Source organism: Macaca thibetana, chromosome 1, assembly GCF_024542745.1.
Source record: "Macaca thibetana thibetana isolate TM-01 chromosome 1, ASM2454274v1, whole genome shotgun sequence".
NCBI classification, from domain to species: domain Eukaryota; kingdom Metazoa; phylum Chordata; class Mammalia; order Primates; family Cercopithecidae; genus Macaca; species Macaca thibetana.
Genome location: NC_065578.1, coordinates 115454834 through 115473291, shown reverse-complemented (window position 1 = coordinate 115473291; position 18458 = coordinate 115454834). Strand labels below are relative to the sequence as shown.

Genomic DNA, 18458 nt, shown 5'->3' with positions numbered 1-18458 from the left:
TGAGGCAAGAGAGGCACTGGCTTGGGCACAAAACTTAGGGAGGCACCGAAGGCTCTGTAGTCAAGACGAAAAAGATTTTAATGAGTATTAGAGCCACATCAGAGCTGGAAGCAAAAGGAGAAATCAGTTTTACTGATCCTGTCTTTAATATTTGTATATTTTGTCCTTCTGGGGATTTTTTGCATTAATTTGGATTTTTTAAAATATTGCATTAAAATGTTATTTATTTATTGAGTTTATGGGCACTTTCTCAAATTTTGTACCTCAGGTGAGTTCCTCACTCATGTAACCATAGTCCCAATTCTGAAGTACTGTAGAGTGTTCTTCCAAACTCTGATGAAAGGCTTCTTACATTTCTTTGTTTAGTATAATGTTTATTGTGGGCTTTTTGTTAACATTTGTTAATATCATCAACAAATTAAGAACTTTCCTTTTATCCCTGGTTTACTAAAAACTTTTGTTAGGAATAGTCTTTGACATTTAACACATGATTTTTAAGCATTAATCAGGAAGGTCATATAGTCTTTCTCCTTTAACGTAAGAAAGTAGTGAATTACATGGATAACAACAAGTAAAGTTGCTTCTCAGTGTTTTGTTATCATAAGTAAATTATAATCATTTTTGTGGATAAATTGCTTTCTGTCATTTGGGTTATACCCTTATGTGAAATTCTCATAAATCAGTGGGTTGCCATTTTATTTTAAACTCTTTCTTTTTAAACTAGCCCCAAATGAAGCACATTTTTAAAAAACAAATGCTATTAACAATAGTAGCAGTCTTCTTTCGCTAGAGTTCTGGGGGAATTTGACACATATTCCCTTCCTGGTGCCTGTCTTAGTTTTTTCTGCCATGGTTTGCATGTGAGTAAGGGGTTGGCAGCACCGACAGTACCATAACTATTAAATCCGATGGGATCTTTCACTACCTTTTATGGAAAATAAAAGAAAATTCCCACATATGGCAGGATTCCATGAGGGGACTTTACTAGTGTGTAATCCCCTAATATGGCTGAGTAGTGTAGAAAAATAAAATTGGAGCTTAGGAGTGATAAAAGGTGGCCAGGCCTTTTATGTCCTCTCTATATTGGCTGGAAATATGGAGTAAAGATGACTTCATGACTGACTCATCAAGGACAGTTCGGTCTCTTCTTTCTTTTCTTTCCAGGAGGATTTGTTGACTGTTGATGAATAAGGTATATCAATGTGAAGCGCTGCCCCGGAATGAAACCCCCACATGTGGTTAAAGCTGGGGAAGTAAAGGATATTGCTCAGGAGGAGAGTGGGCTGTGGTTGGGGCAGTGAACTGGGGACACAGTGCAAGCTCCATGGGAGAGTCTGTCTTCAAGGCTCCAACTGCTGCACTTAGTGTGAAGCCCAACACACAGGGGTACCCAATAGATGCCCAGGGAGGAATAAAAGAATAAATCACTAAATCTTTCAGGATAGCACCATCAAAGACTGAGCTGAGGAGGAGGAATAGGAGAAGAAATGATGAGAAAACCCAGCTGAGATGGTGTCATGAGTGTCAAGGAAAGACTGTTTCAAGAGGAGAGAATGGACAACATTGTACTAAATGCTGCCAAGAAGTCACTGAAGTTACAAAACCTTTAACTGTAATGAAAAAGAAAAATCCACAACAATGACTTTAAGGGCTTTTGATGGTTGTTGATGTGCCATGAGAGACCCAGCTTCTCCTAGCTTTCTCTTTTCCATTTGTAATGTGTTGGATTCTTCCTCGGGTCATGAAATGGCTGCTGCACCTCCAGATATTGTGCCCACATCCACAGTAAGAAAAGTGGGAAGAGGCAAAAGGGTAAGGAGTAGGCCAACTGAGCAAGTCCATTTTCTATAGAAATGCAAAGGTTTACCCAGAATAAGCTTTTATTTTCCTTTCTTCTATGAGATCTAGATCATATCATCTCTAGATCAATTTCTGATCAGAAGTCTTGAGATTCCATCACTGTTTTAATCACTTAGGTTCATCCTCTGAGGCTAAGGAAGGGCCTCTCCCTGAGATTAAGGAGTCCCTAAGGTTGACTGAAAAAACTTGGGTTTCTGTTACAGAAGTTACATTTTTTAAAGACTCAAATAAGATCAACTGCATAATTTGTGAGGTCCCGTGCAAAATGAGAATGCAAAATCTCTGGTTCAAAAATTACTAAGAATTTCAAGACAGCAATGGTGGAACATTAAACCAAATGTGGGGCCCTTCTGAGTCCAGGGCCCTGTGCGACTACATGGATACCACACTCATTACGTTGGCCCTAGAACCCAGGCTATCCATTGAGCTGGGCAGTTGGAGATTGTTTGTCAATTCAGGTGGGGTGTGGAGAGCAAAAGCAGAGGAGAATGCAGTAGATTGAGAAGCAAATGGGAAGTGAGGATGTAGAGATGGCCCCAAGACTCCTTGGAAAAAATAGAACCAGGAGAAAGCTGACAAAATAGGGGAAGAGAGGAGAGTGGGTAGAAGCCAAATGTATCCAGCAAACTGCTGCATAGGCATTTTCTGTCTCGCTATTGTGGGCCAGCTTGTGTTGAAGCCTGGGGGTGACTTTCATGTGAGGCAGGTGGGAGAGGGGCTGAGGCTGACAGCTACAATCACACCTTTTCAGGACACATGCCATGGCAGAGACCTGAATTTGAAGAGCTAGGTTCCAACTTGGTTCTGCTATGAACTAGCAAAATTCTGCATCACTGTGCCTTAGTTAGCTCAGCTGTCAACAAGCTATGAAAACGTGTCACGTGGCTCATATGAGGGTGACTTGCCACAAAGGGAAGGCACAGCTGTTGCCCTTTGAACAGACACTTCAGTCCTACCCTCCTCTCCACTACTGACCCCAGTCCCTTAGTACTAATTTTAAGGATGGGGGTCAATTTTAACAGATCCTATTAATATATAATGATACTATCAGTATGAGTGGTGGGTGGGATGGTGCAGGGAGGGACAGGAAAGGAAGAGGTAGATGGTGTCTGTTTTATGTAACCCACTCCGTTCCCTCCCTCTCCCATGCTTGCCATCCACTGGGAGGCTTGGACCCAGGGCTTATGCCACTTGGTGATGTCACCCCCATCAGTGCCAGGAGACATAAATTTCATTTCCCAGAAGATGCAGCAGACAGTAGCTTCTGGGCAAACAGTGACTCCAGCAATAAATATTGGCAGAGAAGAAAAACCTTTAATGGAAAAGCTTTGTGAACCTAAAACAGGCAGGCTGTAAATCCCAAAACAGGGAGGGATTTCATACTTTTCGACCAGAAGAAAGATTCATCAGCAGCAAAATAAATAATTCCAAAGCCTCTTTGAAGGAATTAAAATCCAAGTATCAAATATAAAGCACTTCTAACTGTTAAGAAACCATGGAAATGAGACAAGCCCCTATCCAGGGAGAAAAAGCCAAGTGACCCCCTGAGATGGGTGTGCTCTCGCACAGGAGTGCGTGGAGCTCAGGAGGAAAGAGGGAGCCCACAAGAGATGGTGGACAGGGCCTCTGCCCTCCTGGGCGAGGAGAAGAGGTGGCAACTTTAGATCACACTCTAGGGAACTTACCCTCAGGTAAGTTTCAAACCAAAACTCTGAAAGGAGGACAGCAAAGAAAACATAAATAAGGACAGATTGCAAGCTTAAAACTGTCCCCCAGATATCACTTGCCAACAAAATACATTGGAAAACTGAGCTCTGGGACAGTTTAAATGATCAAATGTGAATTTCACGTTGTGTTCCTCTGCAGAGTGAGTTCACTTTCAACGCTGACTGCAGAAGAGAATGCAGGCTCATCTTCATCTTACAACATGTTGGGGCACTTGCTTTGGGACAGGCTGGTTTTTCTGAGAAGGTAATCCAGCATCCACAGGCAACACCTTGGTCTACCCGACCTCGAACACTGCAGGCCACTCCATGACTGCCCAACCCCAAAGCAGACCTGCATGGGGAGGGCGGCAGGACTCCCTGGTGTGACAGCACTGCACAGGTTCCTGTGCCACTTCCTTTGCAATGGGGGGTGGGGGAAAACATGGCTACTATTGTCTGCCTCAGACAAGGACATGGAAGTTCAAAGAGGTTAGGTAACGTGCTCACTATTACATAAACCTGAGGCTTCTTCCTTGGAATCTCAAGCTTTTCTCACTTTCCTATCCCACTATACCAAATTCAAACGCAGTGTGAGACATTTGCAGCAGGAATTCTGCCTCTGGAACGAGAGATTCAGATGTTTGAAAGTGGATCTGGAGACTACCTGGGGTTCCCTAACAGGCCCAAACTCTAAATCCCATTCTAGAATTGCTCCCCTGCAGGTCAGGACTGCAGGAGCTTCTTCTGGGGTCTGGAGTCAGCCTTTCCCCAACGGACCCACCGGGTTAGAGCAGATAGAGGTGAGGAAGGGTGCTTGGCCTATGGCGTTTGCCCGATAACGTGTTTGCCCCAACCAGAGATCCAGATCCAGATGCAGTCCATCACATCTGGGCCTGAGAATCTGCATTAAAAAGATCTCTGGCAGGGAACCAACAATAAGACAGGTGTAGGAACCATGGCACTAGATGGTGACACCCGGAGGACATAAATTACATTTTATTCATATTATTTCACAGTGCATGATATTCAGTACATTCAAAACTTGTTTACTGAATACATGGACAGACACTTTGGATAAAAATACCTGGATCTCAGTCTTGGCTCTGCTACTTAAAGACCATGCCTTAAGTAAGCCAATGTCCAAAACTCTCTCGACTATAGTTTCCTCAGAGGTGAATTATACCTTATAGGATTGTGAAGAATATATGAGGTAACGTGTATGAAAGAGCCTGACAAACTAAAATACACTAAAAAATGTAAAAGTTCAGAGGCAGCGTTGCCAACATTAGAAATCCTTTTCTTGTCACTTACCTCTCCTTGCTACACATCTCTCTGCCAGCTTTACTAATTTATGGTTTCCCACCCTTGTCTAATATGCACTGGAGTGATGGTTGGGGGAGGAGGTAGAAAGATAAATCAACCTCAAGTTGCTGACAATCTACAGTTTCTGCTCTCTTACCTAGAAGTAGTCATATTCCCAATTACCATGGCAACCTGGAGTCTGCCCATCTCACACCCTGGTGTCCAGAACAATGGCCATGTGTTGGATAATTGTGTGTGTATGTATGTCTGTATGCACTCAGGGTCACTGCACACCCCAATGGCTGTTAAGTGATCAAAAAGTGTGCATGGAAGGCCTATGTTGATCACCCACTGGAAACAGAAAGTGCACCTTTTTGATGCTTTGGACCCGGGGTTAATAAATTACACCCCATGGGCCAAATCTGCTTGTTTTTGAATAGCTCTCAAGCTAAGAATGGTTTTCACTTTTTTAAATGGTTAAAAAATCAAAAGAAGAATCTTTCATGACATGTGAAAATTACATGAAATTCAAATGTCAATGTCTATTTCAAAAGTTTTATCAGAACATAGCCCCACTCCTTTGTTTACATGTTATCTGTGGCTGCTTTTACAGTTAAAATAGGACTGTGACAGAAACCATCTGGCCCAGAAAGTCTGAAGTATTTACTCCTGAGCCGTTTACAGAAAATGTCTGTCCACTCATAGTCTAGGCCTTCAATTCAACAAACTTTCACTGAGAATAGACTCGTGTCAGGCTCTGGGCCACCCCTGGTGACTGGGTATACTGATAAATAAAGCATGGCCTTCATCCTCATGTGGCTCAGGGTCTAGTAGAGGAGCACAGAGGCCAGGTATAGTGGCTCATGCTGGTAATCCGAGCACTTTGGGAGGCCAAGACAGGAGGATTGCTTGAGTCCGGGAATTCAAGACTGCAGTGAGCTATGGTTGCACCGCTGCACTCCAACCTGAGCAACAGAGTGAGATCTTGTCTCAAACAAAAAGAGAGCACAGAGTCCAAACACCTATCCAGGGTGTTCCTAGAGATGCCAGGCCCACTCTTGGATACCCTGCACCAAGTTTGTGTAGAGATCCCAGTTGGAGGTAACCTGCAAGGGATCCTAGCCAATCATGGTTCCACAGAGGGCACAATTCAATTCTGTAAAAGAGCAAGATGGTCCCTTGAAGCGTAGCCAGTGGTCCTTGCAGGTGCCCAGAATATGGGGTGGCTCTCATATCCAGGTGACATCCTGTGCCAACCTGTTCTGACTGGTGCTTTGCAAACAGATGTGGGGAGACACACTCATGGTAGGCTGAAGTCCCTCAGGCAGATTTCCAACAGTCCGTGGGTCACCTGTCTGCTGTGTACGGCTGTGTGCCCTGTTCCCTTGGAGGATTGTTTTATTGTTTCACTGTTACCGTTTTATTGCCTGTTCAGCATGCAATCTGGTCTCTCCTGGCCTCACGTGGATTTATAATGTCTCCTGCCTTGGGTAGGCTCACCAAGTCTTCTGATGCCTCCTTTGGGGAGACTTCTCACAGGAGTCAAGGCAGAGCCAAAGATGTTCAGCACCAAGCATGAAGCGTTATCACTAAAGCAGTGAAATGACAAAATACCATTCAACATGCCAACACCTAAGTGTGGACCTGTTTGTTGCGGACCTAGAGGATCCTTCTGCCAAGGGTGACCTGACCAGGCTAAACTTGAAGATTATACAGATCAAAGGGCACCACTTTCCTCAAAGCCCAATGCACAGACAATGTTTGCATAATGGAATCTGTGAGCTGGGTTCAAAGATAATGGATGGGGCTAACCGGGGTTTTGAATGTGAGCCTTAACCATAACTAAGGGAATAAGATGAACTCCTTTTGCTGCTGAATGAGCAGGAACATGAGATGGTCCAGGCAAAGTCTCCAAAGGCACTAATTGGCAAGGAGAGAAGTAGGTCACATGGAGGGACCTGCTCGGGAGACAAACTCTGGGCAGGGCATCTGGGGCCTCAATATGGAGGGTGAGGGGTGCACCCACACCTCGCCAAGGAGGGAAGATTTCTGCGGCAAAGGTAGTGTTGCCTGCTATGGAAGGGGCCTGCGGGCAGAATGAACTTTGTGATCTTAGGGAGAGAGTTGAAAGGGACTGTGAAACTTAGAAAGATGTAAAAGATGTCAATGCATCAAGGGGTGGCAGTGCTATGGGTTGTGTAATTTATTATTTTCACCTGCTTTCAGGTTCTATTTTGCTGAGGTGGGCTGCAGATGGCCCCCGGCATGCTGAGCCAGTGAGTGACACTTGTTTGTGTTTACTACACCAGCGCCTGGGTCTGTGAAGTCCCAGGCTGGGCTGGGTGTCCTGTTGGATTAACACAGGACAGTCCGCATGGTCCTAGAGAACCCTAAGCCCTAAGGAAGCCCCACATGCGTTATCACCTCCACCACCAAGATACCTCACTTTCTGGAATGTTGTATATAAATGAAATGTGTATAATTTGAATAAAAATACCAATGCCTTATTGGAAATTACATTTGCAATTTACATTTGTATCATGCTTCACAATGTTATAAACTATTTTCAAAGACATGGTTTTCCCCTAGTCTTTGTAACAGTCGTGGGAGGTGGCTATTATCACCACTATTTTACAGCTAAGGATGGTGAGACTGCATGTGAACATGCTACTTCGCATAACTTCCAGAGGCTAGGAAGCTCTGAGTTAGCAAGTCCAGTGACTCTACAATGTCCCCAGAGATCCCTGTTCTTTCCATCTTCCCACTCTACCCTCCTTGCCGCTCAGTTCCGTCCTCAGGCTTACTTCCTCGGCGGCCACAGCTCCAGGTACCACATCCTCATACCACAAAACTCAGCAGCAAAAAGGGACCGTGTCTTCTTTGGGTTCATTTTTAAGATTAAAGAAATCCTCACTGGAAGCCGTTGCCTGCAGACTTTTCCTCCTGCCATGTTAGCTGGAATAGGGTTATATGTCCATTCTTAATCTAATTGCTGGAAGCAGGGATGAATGATCAGCATTGGCTTGGATAAAGTACATTGACTGGTTACACTATAAATTCATGACCACCAACCTCAAGAACTCTCTTAATGCTGCCTTGCAATCATACCATATTTTCCTAGACAAGTGATTCTTAAACTTAAGGGTGCATCAGAGTCACCTAGAGAACTTGTAAAAGCCCAGATTTCTGGGCTTGGCCACAGACCTTCTGATTCAGTAGGTCTAGAGTGGGGCCTGAGAATCTGCAATTCTGACAAGTTCTCAGGTGATGCTGATGCTGATGCTGTAGGTTCTGGGATCACACTTTGGGAGCCACTGCTCTAGATCATTGACTCTCCCTACCGTCCAAGACAACAGTCTTTTGCATAATCTTTTTCCTCAAACTTCTGACACCTCCCTTCACACATTTTTCAATCTCAACTGATAATTTTGTTGCTGATTTCATTGAGAACAAAGAAAAACAATAAGAAGAAAACATGCTCCCACCATCACATCTGCCAAGTACTTGTACACTGACTTCCTTTCTGCTACTTTTTTTTTTTTTTTTTTTGAGACAGTCTCACCCTGTCACCCAGGCTGGAGTGCAGTGGCATGATCACAGCTCACTGCAGCCTTGACCTTCCAGGCTCAAGGAATCCTTCCACCTCTACCCCTCGAGTACCTGGGACTACTGGCTCACCACCATGCCCAGCTAATTTTTTTGTATGTGTAGAGAGGAGGTTTCACCATGTTGCCCAGTCTGGTCTTGAGCTCCTGAACTGAAGTTATCTGCCTGCCTAGGCCTCCCAGAGAGCTGGGATTACAGGTGTGAGCCACCACGCTCTATCCTTTCTGCTACTATGAATGAACTGCCATGCTCCTATTCAAGGCCAATTCTTCTGTCTTTGGACCTTATCTCCGCTCACCTATCCAAGGACATGCCTCCAACAAACTCTTCTGCTCCACAAGCCATTTCCATCAGCAAACATGCTCTGATATTTTCCATCCTAAAACAAAATAAATGAAAACCCCAAAATTTCCCTTGACCCCAAACCCTGGTTAACTCTGATCTCAATTCTCTGTTTTACAACGAAATACTTGAGATCTGTATATACTCACTCTCTTCATCTCCTTTCCTTTCATTGTCTCTGGAGTCCAGTCCAGTCACACTTTCATTCCGTTTTCTTTAGTGATAACTTCCTGGTTTCTAAATCCGGTAGTTAAGTCTCAGTTCTCATCTTACTCTACTGTTAGCAGCATCTGACCCAGCTTGTCACTTCTCTGTTGGTCTCTAGGTTCTCCTCCCTCCTCCATGGCTGCTCCATCTCAATCTTCTTCAATGAGTTTTCTTCATGTCATTGACACCTATTCTCTGTTGAGGTAGTTTCATCCAGTGTCCAGATTTGAAATGCCACCTGCATGCTGTGACTCCAAAATTGATATCTCCAGCCGCTCCACTGAATTTCAGACACAGGTATCCTATAGTACTAACTGCCATCTTCAGGTATAAAATGGGCATGCCGGCCTTGACATCTTCCAAACTGATTTCTTGATTCTTTCCTAGTCACAGAGCACACACACATGCTAAGTTCCTCTTCCTACTCTCAGCAAATAGAGACTCCATTCTAGTTCCTTAGGCCAAAAAGCTTAGAGTCATCCTTGACTGTCCTCTTCTTTCTCACTTACCACACCAAAAACATCAGCAAAACCTGGTGGGTCTACTTTCAAAATGTATCCAGAATCTGACCCCTTCTCACAGCTTCTTCCACCACTGCCTCTGGTCCAAACCAACTTCATTTCCTGCCTCCATTATTACAAAATCATCTTACCTGGTCTCCCTACTTCTTCCCTTGACCCCCATTACCTATTTTCAACACAGCCAGCCAGAGTGAGTCCATTAAAATGTAGATCAGATTATGTCACTCGGCAGCTCAAAATCTCACTCAGAGCAAAGCCAAAATCCTTACAAAGGCCTGCAAGGGATTTGCGGGGCTACCACTCTGACTTTATCCCCTCTGCCTCTCTCTCACTTCTCTGTAGCCACGCTGACCTCCTTGCAGTTCCCTGAACACATCAAGCACATACTTCCCTCTTCACTTGCTGGTACTCTGATGGGACTACCCCTCCTGCACATATCTTTGCATCTAGCTCCTTCGGGTTTCTGCTCAGATGTCTCCTTATCAGAAAGACCTTACCTGGCATTCCTAGATGAAATAGGAAGAACCCCTTACCCTCACTTCCACCTCAACCCTTTCTCTTCCCCTTAGTCTACTTTAATTTTCTGGCAGCCCATATTATTATCTGATATATCAAATACTTACTTACTTATATCTCTTCCCCTCTAGAATGTATGTAGCATGTACATACAGGGAATGTATGAGGCAGGGAATTTGAGCCCATAGTAGGCATTTAATAAAATCTGCTAAATAATTAATGGAAAGAGAGTTTCCATACTAAACCAACAAATAGGCAACTAGGTTATTATACCTTGGGCTCTTACGAGTTAGATTAGTGATAGTCAGTCCCCACAGAGCCCCATCAACTCTGTTATTTCCAGACTGAGCTTCTGGATCTACAAAGCCAAGAAACAGACTCTGGACTATGTTATCTCCCTGTAGGTGCTGTCTTTCTGAGACCCCTGGCTAACAAGCAGCTTCCCTCAAAGCATCTCCATCTCCTCTCAGATTCTCTAAGTCCTGGGTCCTCAGTATTTAAACTGTGGCAAATTCTTTTTGAAATACACATAATCCCTTCCTGATTAAGTTCCCAACTATTAATTTTTAATTTTTGAACACTGTTTTTCTCAAAGCTGGTCACACATGTATTCATCCACCAAAAAACAAACAAAACACACACACACACACACACACACAAACCACTCAACTGGCATAGTTCACTCTCTGCTTCCTGCCACAAGATAGCACCCTCAATTAAACAACAACCTGGTCAGCCAGAGTAGGATGATTTTGATGGTTGTTTCTAGTCACAGTATAACCACCTCTACCTTGACAAGAAAATTGATTATATCAGTAGACTTCACTCTTATTGGCATTGATGCAACTTTCCTTTTTCATGTAAGTCAAACCTTTTGTCATCCCCAGACAATGGTGTTCTTTTGTTAAAAATAGAGAAATACAGCATCCTGTGAAAATGGCAAGAATTTCCATGAGGAATTGTCTTGCTTGGAACCTTGCCTGCATGCTAGCTAATATATGCCTGCACTGCTAAGAGAACTGAAGTGACCTCTTCAGGTGATTTTTTTCTCTTCTGTGAAAGATTGCACTTCAGGTTTTGGAACAATCCAATAGATCATGAGATTGGCAAAAGGAGACAGGGGGAGCCAACTGGAAATGAGATAGTAGCAGCAGACCTCTCCGCACTCTGTCCACCAAAGGGATTAAATTTAACTAATTGGCTAAGGAGCTAAGGCAAGGGTCTTGTACGTTGAAATGATTAGAAAGACTTTTATGATATTACCATGGTGAACCATCAATGATATAACTGATGCAAGGTGTAGCTAGCTTGGAACAAGCCACATGAAAAGCAGGCAAACTCCAAGTCAGTAGATAAAGCTTAACTGAGTGAGTCATTAATTCTCCATATTGAAGAGAGGAGGAAAAATCCCCTTAGTCAAGACACTAAGAACCAATTGGGGGCATTTAATTTTGAACAGGGCAGTGTGAAGGAGTGTATGTATTACAGACCTCTCAGTGAGTGTCTCAGCTAAATCATTAGAGCTGCTGCTGTGCCTGGGGACCTCTGCTCATCTGGAGAATGTGGGGATACTATCAAGACTCAGGATGTGTCCAGAGAGAACTAAACACTCAAGAGCAGTGCTTCTCAAACTGAACTGTGCCCTCAAATTGCCTGGGCAATCATTTTTAAAAGCAGATGCTCAGGAAGTAGGTCTAAGGGGCAGCCTGGGATTCTGTGTGTCTAACAAGTTGATGCCAATGATGCTGGTCCAGGGACCTCCCTTTGAGTAACAGGGGTTAGTACTATACGCTCTGCAACCTCATTTCTCTTTGCAATGATGGAATTGCCAAAAAGGTAGATTTAGATACGTAACTGATTAGGTCAGTAGTGCGAGCATTGGTTCTCAAAGTGTGGTCCAAGGACTAGCAGCACAGGCATCACCAGAGAACTTGTTAGAAATGTGAATTCTTGGGACCTTCCACAGAATTTCTAAACCAGAAACTGTGGGAGTGGGACCCAGTAATCTGTATTTCGATAAGCCCTATGAATGATTCTGATGTGCACTAGAATTTTGAGACCAACTATTCCATCACATTAAAATCACCTGGAAGTTAGAAACAAACAAAAACAGGACATAGGTCCCACCTCAGAGACTCTAAAGGCATCCATGGAGATTGTTATGTGTAGTCAGCCTTGAGGACAGCTGGGCTACAGCAAAAAGTCAATCCCACTCATGAAGTTGATTTAACTCTAAAGCATCTCAGTAAATCACCACAGGCTGGTTGTAGAATGTGGACAGGTATCTGAACAATGTGCACCCTGGGGCTCTGGGGCTGCAAGTCTGAGAGGACAAATAGTACAGAACAAAGTCCTGGCTCCTCTTCCTGACATTGGGGCCCAGGTTTCTTGCTCTCTGCCACCCCACACACATCCCAGGTTGCCACCACACATTTCCCTGGCTAGCCAGTCACTCTGCCTACCCTCATGATGTGCTGTGGCTGAAATGTCTCTCTGCTATAGTGTCATCAGTCAAAAGTTTCACCCATCCTTAAAGGCCAATATCAAACTCCAGGTCTTCCAGAAATCCCTTGCTAAACTCCCTAGCCATTAAACTTATCTGTCCATAGAATTCCATGGCATGTTACATGAAATTCATTAAGGTTATTTCTTGACTCTTCCCTTCTACTTGATTATAAACTCTTGGACACCAAGAACCACATTATACTCAACTTTGCATTTCTTGTTCTAGTGTAAGTGCTGGGCTGTGAACCTATGTAGGCACTTAGTAAGTAAGTATTTATTGAATCTGGGATCAGAACACTTCAGTTTGAGATCTGCCTTTGCAATTGGTGGCTTTGTGACCCACGTTATTAGATCTCTCTAAGCCTCCAATTGCCTTTTCTGTAAAATTAGAATGTGAACTGGATGATCTTCAAGGCCTCTTCCAGATCTCAGATTCTTCTATTCTCTCCAGCCCATTCTTATCCGTAGAAAAATAAGTCTAAACATAAACTTTATTGATACTGGGTGTTGTGGATTAGAGATGGTCACAAATTATTTGATCAGTGTCCCCTAGAGATGTGGGGTTTATTTCCCCTCCCCATGATTCTGGGCTACACTGGGACTTGCTTTGATCAATAATAACTGCAAAAGAAGTGACAATGGCCAGCTGTGGGCACAGTAAATTGGTATGTGAGAGACTCTGTGGAGAGGCCTTGAGTCTACATGGAGAGAGAGACCCATGGACTCCAGCCTTACAGCCATCCCAGCCAATGTGCCAGATGTGTGAGTCAAATAGTTTTGGGTCCTCCAGACCTGCCTCACTACTAGCTGAATACCACCAAGTGACCCCAATCTGTGTCACTCTGGAGCAGGAGAATCACCCAGCCCAGCCCTGCCCTAATTCCTGATCTAGAAAATCATGATACATAATAAAATCATTGTGTTTGGACGGGCACAGTGGCTCACGCCTGTAATTTCAGCACTTTGGGAGGTCGAGGTGGGCAGATCATGAGGTCAAGAGATCAAGACCATCCTGGCCAACATGGCGAAACCCTGTCTCTACTAAGAATACAAAAATTAGCTGGGCTTGGTGGCGCGTGCCTGTAATCCCAGCTACTTGGGGGGCTGAGACAGGAGAATCACTTGAACCCAGGAGGCGGAGTTGCAGTGAGCTGGGATCGTACCGCTGCACTCCAGCCTGACAACAGAGCAAGACTCCATCTCAAAAATAAATAAATAAATAAATAAATAAATAAGATAAAATAAAATAAAGGTTGCTGTTTAAACCACTAAGTTTGAGGTTGTTTGCTATGTAGCAATAGCTAACCAGCACATGATGTTAATGGCATTATACTTGTCTGTGAAATTCTATGCAGTTTAGCATGCACATATTGATAGACATTGGAGAAAATATACGAAAATACACACATACATAATATGGGCTTGTGGAGGTGCATGCCATTCTGTGCTATTCCATTAACTTTGATTTCTCAAGTCAACTAAATGGCCCGTGGATACATTTCCACAGCAAAATGTACAACAACTAAAAACAAGAACCTCCTTGTGAACTGTACTGAGGTCTATGATGTGGCACCCAGTTCTGTGTTGGGACTTGTGGAGCAGATGTAGGAGAAGCTGGTGAATTGTGCTGAAGGCTTGAGAAGGTGGGGTCCTTACACAATGAGGGCTTTGTCTGCTCATGAACACAGTGTGGCCATTTCCTAAGGTAGAATTTTTAGTTCGGGAGAGATTTGCATTTTGAAAAAGAGGATTTTATTTCCTTCTCTCTGCAACTAATTTAAACCTCCCTCATCCCAAGGGAGATTTTTAGTGCAGTATAATAAGGACACGTTCAGAATCACAGCCTCTTTTTCTGAATGTGTTTCTTATGTAAATGCTGCATCAGAGAAATTTCCCTCTACTTTACACTTTAATTCTGCTTTTAAAACCTGCAAAATAGAAACAGAGAGAAAAAGACACCTTGAAAATACTTTGAGTTTCATCTATTTTCCATTTTTACCGCAGGCGCCCACATTTTATTTTTCATCCTTATTCTTCAAGTCAAGTATATTTTAAAATCATCCTCTGTTGAAACGGAAAAGCAAAGAAAAATTATGATTCCTATACATTAAACCACCAAGTGACCCCAACCTGTTTCACTCTGGAGACAGGAGAATCATTTGAACCCAGGCGGCGGAGGTTGCAGTGAGCCAAATATACCAAGAAATGCAAGCACTTTATAATGATCTAATAATCTCCAGATGCCAGAGTGAAGCCAGATGATCCACAGGAGGGGAATCAAGGGACTTTTTAAGAGGTCCCATCTGAAGCCACTGTGGTCCCCTCCCCAACACCACAGTACTTCTGGAGGGAATGGGACAGGCCTGGTTCCATAGTTCCCTTACCTCCTGCCCTTAGGAAGAACTGTGTATTTCGTGTTTATGGCCCACCCATGGTACTCCAAACAACATCTAGCCTACAACACCTCACTATGGTGATTTGTTGACATGTCCATTTGCCCCCTTGGGAACATAAGCAGTGAGGGAGAGAAGAATTATATCTCATCTCCATGGCTGCAGACAGCCAAATAGTACTTAAAGACTGAAAAATATGCTTGATCAGGCACGGTGGCTCACACCTGCAATCCTGGCAATTTGGGATGCCGAGGTTGGAGAAGTGCTTGAGACTGGGAGTTCCAGACCAGCCTGGGCAGCCTAGCAAGACCCCAATGCCAGAAAAGAAAAAATTAGGTGGGCCTGGTAGCACATGCCTGTAGTCCCAGCTAATCAGGAAGTTGAGGCAGGAGGATCGTTTGAGCCCAGAAAGTCAAGGATACCATGAGCTATCACTGTGCCACTGCATTCCAGCCTAGGAAGCAGAGCAAAACGCCATCTCTAAAAAAAAATTTGAGAAGAAAAATTAAAAAAAAATATGCTTACTGAATAACTGATTGAAAGAATGTGTTTGAATATCAGTTTAGGCACTTACTAGCACCATTTCCTCGGGCAAATTATTAATTCCTCCTCTGTGAAATAGGGAAAAGTTGCAACCAGCTCGTGGATAGTTCCGAGGAATAAAGGGGGTAATATTTGTGAAGTGTGTGGGAGCATGTACCAGGCACACAGTAGGTTCTCAACTAAGGGCCCATCACACCTCCTCCCCAGACTCATCTGCTAACGCTTACAGAAGGAGTGGGCCTTGCTTATGGGTTTGGGGAGCACCTATAAGGTTTGCTGCACCCACAGTGCTGCTCCACTTTCCTGGCCCTCGCTTGAATCAATGTCCTTAAGAACTTTTTCTAACTGGAGGCTTAGATTCTACTTTAAAGGCAACTCTTTGTGGGGGTGGGAGGTCCTTTAAGCTGCTATCAGTCACTGAAACTTCGGTGTGAACTAATTCCAGATCCTCCTCATAGAACATACTACAATGAAGAAGTGGAGCTAGAGAGAGCAAATGGGTGCCTGAGGCTGGGCTAGGGATGAGGTAGGGGAAAGAGGGTGCGGAGAAAACTGGGAAAGCTGGGCCTCCAAGAGAAGGAATCAAGAGGGGCGGTGTGCGAGGAAGGGCTCCCTGGGAGACAGGAAAACACTGCCAAGTCAGATCCGGGTTCAAATGTGAGCCCTTCTTATTGCTGGCAGCGTGACTGTGAGCAAGTGACTTAACCTCTTGAAATTGTAGTCTTCTGATCCGTAAAACGGGGCTAATACTAGCTAATATACGGGGTGACTCTGGGGATTAAGTGAGGCAACATATATAAAGCGTTTGGTAGAAGGTTGGTGGAGTGGTGGAGTGGGGACGGTGCAGTGCCCCGCTGGCTCCACTACTCAGCAGTAGGTTAAACAAGGTTTCATTTGTGGTCCATCTAAGCTGTGTTTATTGCTTCCTTTCTCTCACCTCAATTTCTCAGTCTATGCTCTTTTGCCTGGGGCCAGCTGTGGCCGCAGTGACAGCCACCTACATTAATTATGAGAGAATGCATCTTTTCTGAAATCGTCAAATACCAAACCAGAGACAGAGGCAAGAGTACAACAATAATATTTCATTCTAGCTGGGACAGTCGGCCTCAACCACAGCTCCAGGAAGGAAATAGTGAAACCAATTCCACCATTCAGTTGAAAGCGAGGAGAAAATACTACTGCGTGGAAGGCAATTCTGCTGGCGGGTAGGGCCCTCCGGCTTGCGCGGCGGGGACCCGGACTGGCGCGACCGCGGAACCTCCGGGCGGCCGGCAGGAGGCGCTGCCGAGCCATCTCCGCACGCGCTTGGGGGCAAGTGGGAGCCCTTCCCCCACCCCGGGCGTTGTTAAAACCTGGCGGGGCGCGGCAGCTGCTCTCCTCGCCCCTTCCCGGTCCCCTGGCGGGGTGCTCCCGCCTCTGTTCTGCTCCTCTGTGTCTTCATTTCTTTTCCTCCCACCCCATTTCCGCAGACGGCTTGGCCCGCTGCTACTGCACCCCCTCTCCAGGTGCCCCAGAGAGGGGCAGTGGGCCCCGACCCACCGCAGCACAGCGGGCGACGGGTAGCGCGGCCTTTGTCGCCCCCTCCCCCTCCTCCCCCTTAGCTCCTCCTTTCCCTCCTCCTTCCCGCTTCATCTTGCCCCCTTTCTGCCCACCTTCTCTTCCTTCTTCTCTCCCCGCCCACTGCAGCCTCCTTTCTGAACACGTCCCAGGAGGAGGCTGGTGCTGTGCCAGGAGAAGGCTGGTGCTGCGGACAGCGATCCCAGCACCCCTCTGGCCTTTTGCTTTCCGGGGAGAAGGAGCAGACATCTGAGCAGCGTGCCCTGACTGGCCCTGGCTCCCCAGCCTGCCTTGTGTGTCCTGGCTGGGAGACCCGGAGCCTACGCCCTTCAGCCACAGCCCTGAGCACCGCCCTGCGCCGCACCGGGCTATCCAGGCTGCCCCCACCCGCAGATAGACTCGGTGGTACCCAGACACCACCTCTGAGAGCAGCACGCTGGGGCAAACCCAGAATGTGACAGCAGACGCCTTTCCCTCTCCTGCCTGGCTGTAGTGCGGACACACTGCAGCAGGGCTCAGGCGTTCACCTGGCCCAGTGAGCTGCGGGGGTGGGGTGGACAGGAGCGCCCGGTGCACCCTGGGGTGAGACCAGGGCTCATACACGAAGGCTGCAAGGCAGGCTAGAGGCAGAGCGAGTCTTATCTGAGTTCACCTCGCGCTCTGGAAGCCTTTGACATTTTCAACTCGGCGGGAATGGGCTTCGCTATAGGTCACATTGCTCTAGGAGAGGAAAGGAATCGTGATCTGAATTGTTGTAGAGAAAGTGTTTACTTAAAATCTTATTAAGGTTTATTTTTAGAGCCTAGGACTTCTGGCCTTATCACAAGAGACCAATTCTAGAGGGGTCTCTCCGCTCTGCTGACCTTTAAGAAAAGACGTCAGAGATATTAAAGCAGGGAGAGGCAGGATGTCCTCACCTGCCTTGACAGGAAGGGAGCTCAGGGCTGGGTTCACCAGGCAGCCTGCATGTACTCTGTAATGCTAGGTCAGTGGGAATCCTTTCCTGGAATGGAAGGGCATTGTCCCTCCCTTCTTCCCCCACCCAGCAGACCCAGGGAAAAGGCTAGCTTGACAGTGGGATAGTCTCATGGTAGCAAACCATTGTTGAGTGCTTACAAGCCAGAAATTGTTCCAAGTGCTTTACATAGAGTAACTCAGTTCTCACCATGACCCTGTGAGGTACATACTATTACTATTCCCATTTTGCAGTTTGAAAAACCCAGGCACAGAAGGCTTAAGCAATTTGTCCAAGGTCATGGAACTTTCTGATCATTTTCCTCATCATAAGAAAGTCCCCATCTGGAGGCACCCTGCCTCAGCCCTACTGGCCAAAGAGCAGCATTGAGGGCCAGTCACGCACTGGGGAGACCTGAGCAGGGGTTGCTGAGGATGGGGAGCCT

The 18458-nt window shown here is 45.5% G+C and overlaps 1 protein-coding gene across 2 annotated transcripts in view; it reads left to right on the top strand.

Annotated features, from left to right (window-relative positions):
- Positions 1–18458, top strand: part of NGF (nerve growth factor) — a 1213865-nt gene that overhangs the window by 333130 nt on the left and 862277 nt on the right. The window contains exon 1 of one of the 2 annotated variants that reach the window (XM_050748402.1): positions 4961–4965. The exons of the other annotated variant lie outside the window; for it this stretch is intronic. The gene's annotated coding sequence lies outside the window, so the exon portion shown is untranslated. Of the gene's footprint in view, positions 1–4960; positions 4966–18458 lie in introns of those variants that run through there. 2 annotated transcript variants of the gene reach the window in all.